The sequence below is a fragment of the Tenrec ecaudatus genome, chromosome 4 (genome assembly GCF_050624435.1).
Source record: "Tenrec ecaudatus isolate mTenEca1 chromosome 4, mTenEca1.hap1, whole genome shotgun sequence".
NCBI lineage: Eukaryota > Metazoa > Chordata > Mammalia > Afrosoricida > Tenrecidae > Tenrec > Tenrec ecaudatus.
The window spans coordinates 137,462,018-137,474,976 of record NC_134533.1 but is presented as its reverse complement, the minus strand read 5'-3'; the positions used below and the strand labels follow the sequence as shown (position 1 = coordinate 137,474,976).

At 41.6% G+C, this 12,959-nt stretch overlaps 1 non-coding gene across 1 annotated transcript; it reads right to left on the bottom strand.

Moving 5' to 3' along the window:
* Positions 1-285: 285 nt before the first annotated feature.
* Positions 286-389, bottom strand: LOC142447480 (U6 spliceosomal RNA). Its single transcript, XR_012784179.1, has one exon. It is a non-coding gene; the product is annotated as a U6 spliceosomal RNA (small nuclear RNA).
* Between the last annotated feature and the right edge of the window lie 12,570 nt (positions 390-12,959).

Here is a 12,959-nt window from a genome sequence, read left to right as displayed (position 1 = left end):
TATGCCATATACCACTTTTTACTCTGCTCACCCATAAAAAAAAAACAGGATATTTTAATATAGGGTTATCTGGCCTTTATAGAAGCTCAATCTGGATTAAGTCTCTATTGAATTCTTTCTGACCATGAGCCAGGAATGTTAACAGTTTTGCACTCAGGCAGAAGACATTAGAAAGTAGAGTTCACCAATAAAATCCCAGACTTACAAAAAAAAAAAAAGAAAGTAGAGTTCAGACCCCATTATTAAAATGTAACTGTGATAAAAGATGGCACAATTTTTTCTTTTTTAAATATGGAACGCTTCATGAATTTGTGTGTCATCCTTGCGCAGGGGCCATGCTAATCTCTGTATCGTTCCAATTTTAGTATATGTGCTGCCGAAGCGAGCACGGCACAATTTTTTCACTTGTGCACAGTTAGAATTTTTCTTATAAAAATATGGAGTCTGTCTAGCTAGATAAGATTGACAGGATAAACAATCTGGAAGAGAAAAATGGGACCTATGGTTGAAGGTAGGGGGACACGGGAGGAGGGAAGGCAAGGAAAAGGAAGTGTATGTTAACAAACCCAGGGACAAGGGAACAAGTGATCTAAAATCAAGGCAATGTAATTGAGAGGAATTAATGAAACCCGAATGAAGGCCGAACATTATAGTGGGACAAGAGGAAAGAACTAGCAGGTAAAAAACATTTATAGAGGTCTAAATACAGTCATGTACATATGTAAAGATATTTATATCTAATGATAGGGAAATAGATTTATGTGAAGGTGACCAGATTTTAACATTGGTAAAGCGGGAGACCAGTGGGACACCACTGATAAAACTCATATCCTGGTGAAATAGCCACATGGCAGCTGAAAACCATATACCCTAGCTTGTCATGCATTCTTTCCAAAAATCGGGACTTTTCTAATACACCGCGGGACGCGAGAAAAATTGTTAAAAATCGGGACGTCTGGTCACCTTAATTATGTACATATATTTATAGGTTTAGTATTAAGGTAGCAGATGGAAATTGGGCTTCTACTCAAGTACTCCCTCAATGCAAGAATACTTTGTTCTAATAACCTGGAATTTTGTGATGCTCACCTTCCCGACACGATCACTGAAGACAAAATGGGTGCATAAGCAAATGTGGTGAAGAAAGTTGATTGTGCCCTGCTATCAAAAGATATAGTGTCTGGGGTCTTAAAGTCTTGAAGATAAACAAGCAATCATCTAGCTGAGAAGCAACAAAGTTCACGTGAACAAAGCACACCAGCCTGTGTGATCACAAAGTGTCGATGGGATCAGGTATCAGGCATCAAAGACCCAGAACAAAAAATCATGTCATTGTGAATGAGGGGGAGTGCAGAGTGAAGACCCAAAGCCCATCTGTAGACAATTGTACATTCCCTTACAGAAGGGTCAGAAGAAGAGACGAGCCAGTCAGGGTGTAGAATAGCACCAATGAAACATACAACTTTCCTCTAGTTCCTTAATGCTTCCTCTCCCCCTCCCCTCACTATCATGACCCCAATTCTGCCGTACAAATCCAGCTAGACCAGAGCATGTACACAGGTATAGATAAGAGCTGGAAACACAGGGAATCCAGGACCTATAAACCCCGCAGGACCAATACTGTGAATAGCAATACCAGGAGGGGAAGGTGGAGGGAGAAGTTGGAGGGAACCAATCATAATCATAATCATCTACCTATAATCCCCTCCCAGGGAGATGGACAAGAGAAAAGTGGGTAAAAGGAGACTGGTCAGTGTAAGACATGAAATAATAATAATGATTTGTAAATTATCAAGGGTTCATGAGGGAGTAAGGGAGGGAGAGTGAGGGGTAAAAAATGAGCTGATAGCAAGGGCTGAAGTAGAAAGAAAATGTTTTGAAAATGAGGTTGGCAACAAATGTACAAATGTACTTGACACAATGGATATATGTATGGATTGTGATAAGAGTTGTACGAGCCCCCAATAAAATGATTTTTTTTTAAAGTGATACTTTGGGTACACAAGCAAATGTGGTGAAGAAAGCTGACGGTGCCCGGCTACCAAAACATATAGCACCTGAAGTCTTAAAGACCTGAAGATAAACAAGCAGCCATCTAGCTGAGAGACAACAAAATCCACATGGAAGAAGCACACCAGCCTGTCCGAACTAGATCACTGAGGACAAAGTGGGTACATAAACAAAGTGGTGAAGAAAGCGTATGGTGCCCGGCTATCAAATGATATAGTGTCTGGGGTCTTAAAGGCTTGAAGATAAACAGGTGGCTATCTAGCTAAGAAACAGCAAAGCCCACATGGAAGAAGCACACCAGCCTACCCCAACATGAACGCTGAAGACAAAGAGGGTGCATAGGCAAATGCGGTGAAGAAAGCTAACGGTACCCATCTGTCAAAATATATAGAATCTGGGGTCCTATAGGCTGGAAGATAAACAAGGGGCCATCTGAGAAACAACAAAGTCCACATGGATGAAGCACACCAGCCTGTGAGATCACAAAGTGTCGAAGGGATCAGGTATCAGGCATCAAAGACAAAAAAAAAACACCAAAAATCATAGCATTGTGAATGAGGTTGGAGTACGGAGTGGGAATCCAGGGCCCATCTGTGGGAAATTGGACATCCCCTTGCAGAAGCTCTGTGAGGAGGAGACAAGCCAGTTGGTGCAGTGTAGCAATGATGAAATATACAATGCTTCCTCCCCACCACTATCATGATCCCAATTCTACTGTACATATCCGGCTGAACCGGAGTATGTACACTGACATAAATAGGAACTGGAAATACAGGCAATCCAGGACACAGGAACCCCTCAGGACCAGTGGTGAGAGTAGCGATATCGGGAGGGTAGGAGGGAAGGGGAGGGAGAAGAGGAGAACAGATTAAAAGATCTACATATAACCTCCTCCTTGGGGGACGGACAGCGGAGAAGTGGTGAGGGAGATGTCAGATGGTGGAAGATATAACAAAATAATAATTTATAATAAAATAATAATATCAAGCATTCAGGGGGAAGGGGGAATGGGGCGGGAGGGGAAAATGAGCTGATACCAAGAGCTCAAGTAGAAAGCAGGTGTTTTGAGAATGATGATGGCAACATATGTACGAATGTGCTGGATACAACTGATGTATGTATGGATTGTGATAGAGTTGTATGAGCCCCTAATAAAATGACTTTAAGTGATACTTTACATCATGCACATTAGGTAATATATTCATCACACAGAAAGCATGGAGTCAACCTCACCTTTGTAACATTTAACATGAATTATCCATTAATTTCTATATTTTAAATTGTGTTCTGAAATGTTTACTGCATAATATGAAGAAAATTTATATCTTCCAAATATCTATGAAAATTTCTATGAAGTAATTTTTGTCACCTGGTTGAGACTTATAGCAGGGTAGTAGGCTCTTTGGGCACTTTTTGTTGGTAGTGCCATCCAGTCAGTTCCTTCCCATAGCAAGCAACCCTGTGCACAACAGAACAGTGTCCCATCCTCACGATTGTTCCAATGCCTGAGTCTATTGTGGCAGCCACTATGTCAACCCATCTTGTTGAGGGCCTTCCTCTTTGTCACTGCCCCTCCACTTTACCACCTTGATGTCCTTCTCCAGGGACTGATCTTTCCTGAGAACATGTCCAAAGAATGTAAGACAAAGTCTTGCCATCCTTCCCTAAGGAGGACTCTGACCCTACTTCTTCCAAGACAGATTGGTTTGTCATTTTAGCAGTCCATGGTACTTTCAGTATTCTTCAGCATCCCAATTCAGATGCGTCCATTATTCAATCTTCTGTCTTCTATCTGTTGTCATCTTTCAGTTTTGTGCTTATTAGCAGCCTTGAAAGAACTTTGTAACACGTCCTGATTGGGAACTTTGTAACCCATTCCTGAGATGTCTCACTGGAATTATAACTTGTTAGCTTTCTTATAACCCTTTAATCATGATTTTGTTAGTGGGGTCAGTGTTGGCATTGCCGTGGGTATTAGAACCCACATAGGTAGTTAAGAGAACCTTATTTAAGCGAATGCAACCATATCTACTTGAATGGACAGAGGCGGTGACTGAGGGAGGAGCTCAAAGAGAAGATGGAACTTGAACGATGCGGAGAATTTGGAGAGACAAATTGGGGAAGAAGATGCAGCAGTGTGATCAAAAAGCAAAGAGCAGAAAGAGTGCCGTTTGACTAGTGGTCAGGAACATTGAGGATGGTTTCAAGACAGACATGCTCAGACTTCAGTAAGCAATAGAAAAGAACTGGAAGATTTTTTTATAACAAATATTGCAATCAAAGCCACTCTCCAACCCACTGGGAGGGTAATAGGGCAGAATAAAAGGAGTAGGTCACGTTTTTTTTTCTGTTTGCTTAATCGTTGGCATTTCTAAGGGATCTAGCTTAGGCCCCATTCTCTATCTCTCTTTAAAATTCCTGAGTCACTTAATTCACTCTTAATTAACTATTTGTGGTTCACTCCCAAATTCCTTGCTTCTTTCCAAGTCTGAAGTTTTGTATGTCACATCTACCTTTCTATTGACCTCCCCCACCACACACAATGGTTCCCAGACACTTTGTTTATAATTAACTTTTTGTTATTTAAACTTTAAACCTATACAAAAATAGAAGAAGCTGCCTTATGCCTATCACCAAATGTCAGCAATAATTAGCATATGGTCAGTCTTTGGATCATTTATAACTACTCTTATGCCCTTTCCTTGGATTATTTACAGAAAGTACCAACAATTTTGACATCTTTTGTATGAACACTACACTTTGTATCTCAAAATTATAAGGACTCAATTCTACCTCAAATCTTGGTGCCCTGGTGGAATAATGGTTAAAGAATTTGGCTGCTAACTGGAAGGTTATTGACTGAACCCCTAATGGTTCCTTGGAAAAAATAAATGGTAGGCTAAGTCTACCTCTGTGAAGACTGCGCCCTTGGAAAATCTACAGGGCAGTTCTGTTGTGTAGTATTGCTGTATGCCAGAATCAACATGGTGGCAACAAGAGGTAAATATCAAATCTATGCACCCTGCTCTAAACCCCAATGTCACTGTTCCACTTCCACCTCCCATTATCTCTTACCTAAAGGCTTTCAACAGTTTTCCAGCTTACCGCTCTACCTGTGGATTTATTTCCCTTCCCAGCCATTCTCCATACTGGGCACCTACTGTTTTGTTTTTTAAATACTTTTGCTCTTTTTTTTAAAGAATATGCACTCTAATAGATGTATGAGAGTCAAAAGCATTACTAGGGTTCCAGTTCATACATGCATGGGTTCATTCCATACTGCCTCTCCAATTCCTGGATGGCTGCAGATAAGGGGGATCGATAATGCACTTGTTTTAGGTCGCTTTTCGTTAGGGTGCCTTAAAAAAAGGCATAATCAAAACAGTGGTTGCCAAGGGGATCTAAGAAAACTGAAAACTGCAGTGATGTGAATAAAAGTCAGCAAAGTTGCATTGAGACCGATTTTCCATCATGACAATGCATCCGCTCATTTTTTTAAGGTTGTGAGGACTGCCTTACAAGAATTTTGTTGGAAAACGTTACCCCAACATCCTGATGACCATGATCCTGCTCCTTTAGACTTTTTTTTTGTTCCCCCAATTTTTTAAATGGAGGGGTTATGATATGAATCCCTTGAGGATGGCAAACTATGGTTTGACATGGTGTAATTAAAGAGAACGGAATTCCTCTGGGAAAGATGAGAGGGATGGACCTTCAGAAGTGTATAAGCCTAGGTGGAGAATGTGTCAAGAAACAATTGCTTCAGACTTTATCTTTTTGTTTAATAACAGTTTCTATAATTATATAGAAATTCTTTTTATGTTAACCTCATAAATTTATTACTACATTATACTGTACATTAAAACTCATGAGTATATAAATTTGGACATTGTTGACTTGTTCCTGTCTTCTACTCAACTTCTTTTTTAGCTTCTGAGTAGGGATCGGGATATGGAAAAAAAGTCAGAAAGACTGGGAGTGAGGTGAATCCCAGTGTCCCAGTTCAGGTAGGAAAACAGGCAATCGTGAACATTCCAGATACCATGTTTCATTCAGTTATATGTAGGGTCACTATGAATGGAAACCCCCTCAATGACACCTAACATGATTAAAGTACAGTAGGATGCCCACCAGGTGGCAGTACAATCCAGCTGACAACAAGACAAACTTGGCTGGCAGTTGTCCAAATTTGTGGTTCTCTCACTGTAGTCTAGGTAAATTGGAGTAGATCTAATGACATTCAGTACACATACCATGTACAAGTTCCACCATAACAAATTCCATTTTTATACCTCTTGTATAGTGTTATGGTCGCACTTTGCTCATAATTCAAGTAAAATTATACACAAATAGAAATTGTAAAGAAAGGAGGTTGAAAATATGAAGTTTTCAAAGTCCATTTTATGTCTGAATAAGCCTCCACCTATACCTCGTAGGCCCACATATCCCCCCTTCAAGTATTCTACACAGCAGACAGAACAAACTTTTCAGAACCCAACTATGAGCATGCCATTCACTTGCTTCAATTGTTGAAGTGTGTACTGAATGTTGTCAGGCATAGATTGTATAAATAGGGGCACCTATCTATTGCGTACTTGCTTTCACTGGGTAAACCTAAAATAACAGAGCAACATTATCACAGGCTAGTATTATGACATTTAATAAAGTAGGATGCAGGCATGTATGGTTTTATTGTGCTTCACATTATTGCACTTCTCAGATACTGCTTAAAAAAAAAAACAAATCGAAGGTTTGGGGCAACCCTGTGTCAAGCAAGTCTATCAGCACCATTTTCTTTTGGTATATGAACAAGCATTTCAATTGATTAGAGTATTCCATCTAGAAAGCATGGGGATGACTGTTCCAGAAGCAGCTGGACACAAGGCACCTGGTTAGAGAAGAGCCAGAGCCAGGAAGCCACAGAATATGGCAAAAGAACCCTGGCTGGCTGGAGCACAGGATAAGAGGAAAAGTCAGGTACAGAATAGCGGCTAATGGCCTTCATGAACAGTTGTCTCCTTTACCATGAAACCAGGATAATGGTTTGCCTAGCTACCATAACTGAACATTGTGATCTAAGATTTCATAGGAAAATATTGCTGGATCAAAAGGGGGAAACTCAGAACAAATTTTCAAATTCTCCAAACTTTCTGGACCTAAGGAGGCTAAATGAACCCCTGAAAATACTTAAACCAAAAATGTTCCCTGATATCTTCTTTGTCCTAGCCCCATAAAAAGTTACAGTCTCAGAAACCCACAGGGGCATTTCTACTCTGTCCTGTAGGGTCACTATGCATTGGAATTGACGTGATGATCTTGAGAAATCTTAAAATCAAACAATAGCTTAGTTTAACTAGTTAAATAAAATAAAATCTGCCTAGACTATTGTACTCTTTCAAGAGCTGTCAACAGCAACTCAGAAGGTTAGATAAGAACCTTAGGAGCCCATGATCCGAATTCTACCTTGCAGGACTGGCTAGGGCAGAGGTTGTACACTGGTGCATATGGGAGCTGGAGGCACAGGGAATCCAGGGTGGACGATACCTTCAGGACCAGGGGTGTGAGGGGCGATGCTGGGAGAGTGGAGGGTGAGTGGGTTGGAAAGGGGGAACCGATTACAAGGATCCACATGTGACCTCCTCCCGGGGAGACAGATGACAGAGAAGGGGAGGAAGGGAGACTCCAGATAGGGCAAGATATGACAAAATAACAATCTATAAATTATCAAGGGCTCGTGAGGGAGGGGGTAGCAGGGAGGGAGGGGAAAAAAGAGGACCTGATGCAGAGGGTATAAGCGGAGAGCAAATGCTTTGAAAATGATTAGGGCAAAGAATGTACAGATGTGCTTTATACAATTGATGTATATATATGTGTGGATTGTGATAAGAGTTGTATGAGCCCCTAATAAAATGTAAAAAAATAAAAAAGCAAAAAAAAAAGAACCTTAGGAGCATATGTTACTGGGAAAAGAACAACTCAGAAAAGGGAAGTGAGAACAATTGTACACCTAATGACTATAGTCAACGTCACTGAATTGTATATATAGAAGCTATTAAATTGGCGTGTGTTCTTTCTGTGTGTATTCTCAATAAGCAATCACAAAAATAAGTACAATTTTAAAGAGAAAGAGAAAGGGAGTCCAGACTGAGCTCAAAGGAGACCCTGGAGTAGGCTGAGCAAAAGCAGCTTAAGGGACAAGTCCTGTGGATGAGACCCACTTGGTTCTATTCTGCATGGCGGCAAAGTTGTCAACCCTAGGGAATCCCAAGGCCACTAGGCCAAATTCTGGCTGGTATGGAGCATCCTCTGACTTCCTAAGGCTGGTCCCAATCAGGAATGAGTAGTATTTGTAGGTGGAGTCATTGGTAGATTTTACAAAGGCAGAGGGCTTGAGAGAAGGGCTAGAATGCCAGCTGTCATATTAGGTTCCAGGAAGGACATATTTCAGGAAGTTGCCTGGTGGTCATCAGTCTTGGTTGCCAGGGTCTGAGCCTTGGGCCCACTTTGAGCCAACTGTTGCTGACGGATAAGACAATTCCTCATTTCATCACTTTCTGTCTATTGGCATTGTGGCTAATCTCTCCTGGTTGAAGCTCAAGACAAGATTTCTCACTTGGTTTGACTGGCAGTTCTAAGAACAATACATGAGGCCTCCGATCCAGTTGTCTGCCTAAGGGATGACTCTATCAGCACCGTTTTCCCAACAACGTGCTTACTTCATGTCTTTGTAGCACATTGTAGTAATTCTCACAGTATTCCAAACATTTTCATAATGCTGTTGCACACTTAATAGACTATAATTTGGTGTAAGCATACCTTTCATATGTACTCGGAAGAATCTGTGTAGTGCCATTTATTATAATATTTTCTTTTAATGCAGTAGTCTGGAACCAAACCCACATTCTTTCTGAATATGTCTGTAGATTCAATACAGCAAAACTACACTAATACGCATGTGCCATGGGGTAGAAACCCCACCAACATTCCCCACAAGTAATATTTAGTTCTCACAAAGGAATTCATAGTACTTGAAGGACTTAAAGGTAAAGCAATTTGTCTTCCTATCTGTGTGGCAGTTTCACAGAGGATGGTTTATAGAGCTAAGACACCCCTTCCCCCCTGTATTGGGGGGAAAATAGAAATAAAGATAGAACCTCATTATCTGTCCCAACTGAAAACAAGTTGCAGTTTCCAACTCATGGTGATGCCTTATCTATTAGAGCTTAACGGTATCCCATAGGGTTTTGATGGCTGGTTCTCCCTCTACCAGTAGATTATCAGACCTTTCTTCTGAAATGCCTCTGGGTGGACTGTAACCTCCAACTTTTGGTTAGCAGCCAAGTGCCTTCATGGTTTATACCACTCAGGGACCCTCCCCAGTGGTGAATTATTTTCATTAATCTTACTAAGGCCCTAATCATGATGTACACCCAATTAATTAGAAGCCATGGTTATTTGCATCTGTAGTCATTTTAATTTTTCTCAAAACAGTTTGTGGATTTAGCTGATGTTAACTCCCAATAACTCTGTAAAATAAAGCCCATGTCACAGGGCTATGTCAGAGGAGGGTGTTTTGTTTTGTTTTTTTAGTTGGAGCATGCCTCAGATTACCTTGCAGTGATCTTGTTTTAAAATTATTCTGGACCTCACCTCCAGAGATTCTGAAAGAAGCTCAGTAATTAGCATTTTAATGCTCCTGGTCCAAAGTCATGCTTTTGAGTTTTTGTTGCTTTATAAAATGGTTTATAACCCTAACTTCACAATGAAATTAACTATGGGGCTTGAAAAATGACCTGGGACCTACTCTCCCAATGGATTGGTTTGAGGCAATACACTTAGATGTACTTAGATATAAATGGAATAGGTTGTCCACATCCAAGGGACCAGCTACCGAAAAACTTTTGATATAGAGCCTGAGCCTGAGCCCGTCAAGTTGAACTGACCTTGCAGGTTTCCAAACCTGTAACTTCTTTTGGGAGCAGAAAGCTTCATCATTTTCCCATGGGATGCTGGTGGTTTTGAATTGCTGGCTTCACAGTTAACAACCCAACTTGTAACCTTCTAGGCCACCAGGGCTCCTTTCTCAGGTTGGCGCTCCAAGCTCACTGCCATCTAGTAGATGGCAACTCATAAAGACCTATGGGACAGGGTAGAATTCCCCAGTGAGTTTCCAAGACTAACTCTTTATAGGAGTAGAAAGCCTTGGCTTTCTCCCCAGGAGCAGCTTGTGGTTTGTGGCCCACTGCAGAACCACTAAGCCACCAGGGCTCCTCTCAGGTTGGAAGGCACTCAGAATACAACCGGTGGAAAGCTGCCTCTGCAGAGTCCACCATAATGATGAGGTGGAGTAATGCTTTGAGGTTTCTTTTGTTGATGGTGCATGACTCCAGTTGAGAAGAAGCAATTGCAAACATCCATTAATAATCAAAATGCAGAATATACAAAGTGTGGATCTAGGAAAATTGTTAAAAATATAACGGAAAACAGATTAATATGCTGAGCACTTATAAGTTGAAATGGACTGGTATTAGCCATTTTGAATCAGACAAATCATATGGTTCACAAAGCCAAAACAAAAACAAAGCAAAAAACCCCTCACAGCCATTGAGTGGATGTTAACTCATAGAGAGCCTTTAGGACAAGGTAGGATGAGTTTCTCAAACTGTAATTCCTTATGGGAGAAGAAAGTCCTGTCTTTCTTCTGAAGTTCACTATGCCAAGAATGACAAATTCAAGAGGAATGGTATTTCATTCATCATCAAGAACATTTCAAGATCCATCTCCACTGCTGTCTGTGGTAGGGTAAGATACATAGGCTGACCAACTTACACAGTCTGAAATGGATCAAATGTAATCAAGATACATTGAATTCTCCTCTACTAATTTAAGAATGAAGGGGTTTTTATAAACAATATTGGGAAGGCTGAAAAGTATTTTAAAACGCCAGAATTATTATCCAGAAAGCTGCGAATGCTGGATCAAGAAGCTGCAGAATCAGGAAGCTATCAAGGGGGAATTATGTCGAAACTCTCTCCTCATCTTAAAAACAAACAAATTATTGTGATAAAATACAAGAAGGTAATCCCTGTGTTACAAATTAAATCAGCACCTAACTTTGCCTTGAAGTGGAATTTGTAGGTAAGTTGGAACAGGTATGTACAATTTCCATTTAGCCTGACTTTAGTGCAAGAAAGGCGCCCTGGTGGCATAGTGGCTATCCTTTGGGCTGCAATCTGCAAGGTCTGCAGTTTGAAACCACAAGCCACTCCCCAGGATAGGCAGGGATTTCTACTTCTGAAAAGAGTTAACAGGACAGACTAGACGGACTCCACAGAATTCAGCCCAGGAGAGTTGCTTGGAGGGAAATTCAACGCAGCTGGAACACAGGAGGATCATGATAAAGATAAGTAGGTGCATACCCACTGGGTTTTGAGGGGCTGGGGATTTTGGCTTACCTAAGTGGAAGCCGGCTGGGGCTTGATCTTGGCCGTGTCACTATCTCTGCGGGAGCTGGGACCATTTGGCCTGTGGGGGACTTGGTATCAACACAGCCTCAGTTAGGGGGTGCAACGGAACAGCAAGGGAATAGAGCGGCGAGATCCCCAGGGAATGCTGAAGGTGGACTTTGGGGCTAGGGCGTGTTGTCCCAACAGACTGGACTGGAAAACATTCCTAAGGGCCAACAAATGATCCTTGAAGTAACTACGAGTTTTTCTTTCTTGTTGTGTTTTTTTGTCACTGGTTTGTTGTTTTATTGTATATTGTTGCTTGTTGTATAGTGTTGCTCTGTCTTGTGCATGTTATTATCTCTGCAGGTCTGTCTAAATAAGATAGGCTGGATGAACAATCTGGAGATCCAAATTAGTTGTCAGGAGGGTGTGGGAGGCCTGGTAGGGCTTTATCAAGGGTAATGTAACAAAGAGGAATTGCTGAAACCCTGGTGGGGACTGAGCATGATAGTGGGACAGGAGGAAAGTCAAGGGAAATAGATGAAAGAGCTGGGACTCAAAGGGAATTTATAGAGGTCTAGTATTAAGGTAGCAGAACACTGAGCCTCAACTCAAGTACTTCCTCTATGCATGAATAATTTTTTCTATTAAATTGGCATTCTATGATGCTCACCTTCCAGTCACAACAGCTGAAGACAGAGTGGGTGAATAAGCAAATGTGGTGAAGAAAGCTGATGGTGCCCGACTATCAAAAGATACAGTGTCTGGGGTCTTAAAGGCTTGAAGGTAAACAAGTGGTCATCAACTCAGAAGCAACAAAGCCCACATGGAAGAACACACCAGCCTGTGTGATCACAAGATGCTGAAGGGATCAGTTATCAGGCGTCAAAGAGCAAAACATCATATCACTGTGTGCACACCTCCATGATGTGATCGCTGAAGACAAATGGGTGCATAAGCAAATGTGGCGAAGAAAACTGATGGTGCCCGGCTATCAAAAGATATAGCGTCTGGGGTCTTAAAGGCTTGAAGGTAAACAAGCGGCCATCTAGCTCAGAAGCAACAAAGCCCACATGGAAGAAGCACACCAGCCTGTGTGATCATGAGGTGTCGAAGAGATCAGGTATCAGACATTATCAGAACAAAAAATCTTACCATAGTGAATGAGGGGGGGAGTGTGGAGTGGAGACCCAAAGCCCATTTGTAGGCCACTGGAGATCCTCTTGCAGAGGGGTCTCGGGGAGGAGACAAGCCAGACAGGCTGTGATGTAGCAGCGATGAAAAATACAACTTTCCTCTAGTTCCCAAATGCTTTGCCCCCACACCCTCACTATCATTATCCCAATTCTACCTTATAAGTCTGGCTAGACCAGAGGATGTACACTGGTACAGATAGGAACCAGAAACACAGGGAATCCAGGGTGGATGATCCATTCAGGACCAGTGGTGTGAGTGGCTTACTGGGAACATAGAGGGAGGGTGGGTTGGAAAGGGGGGAAC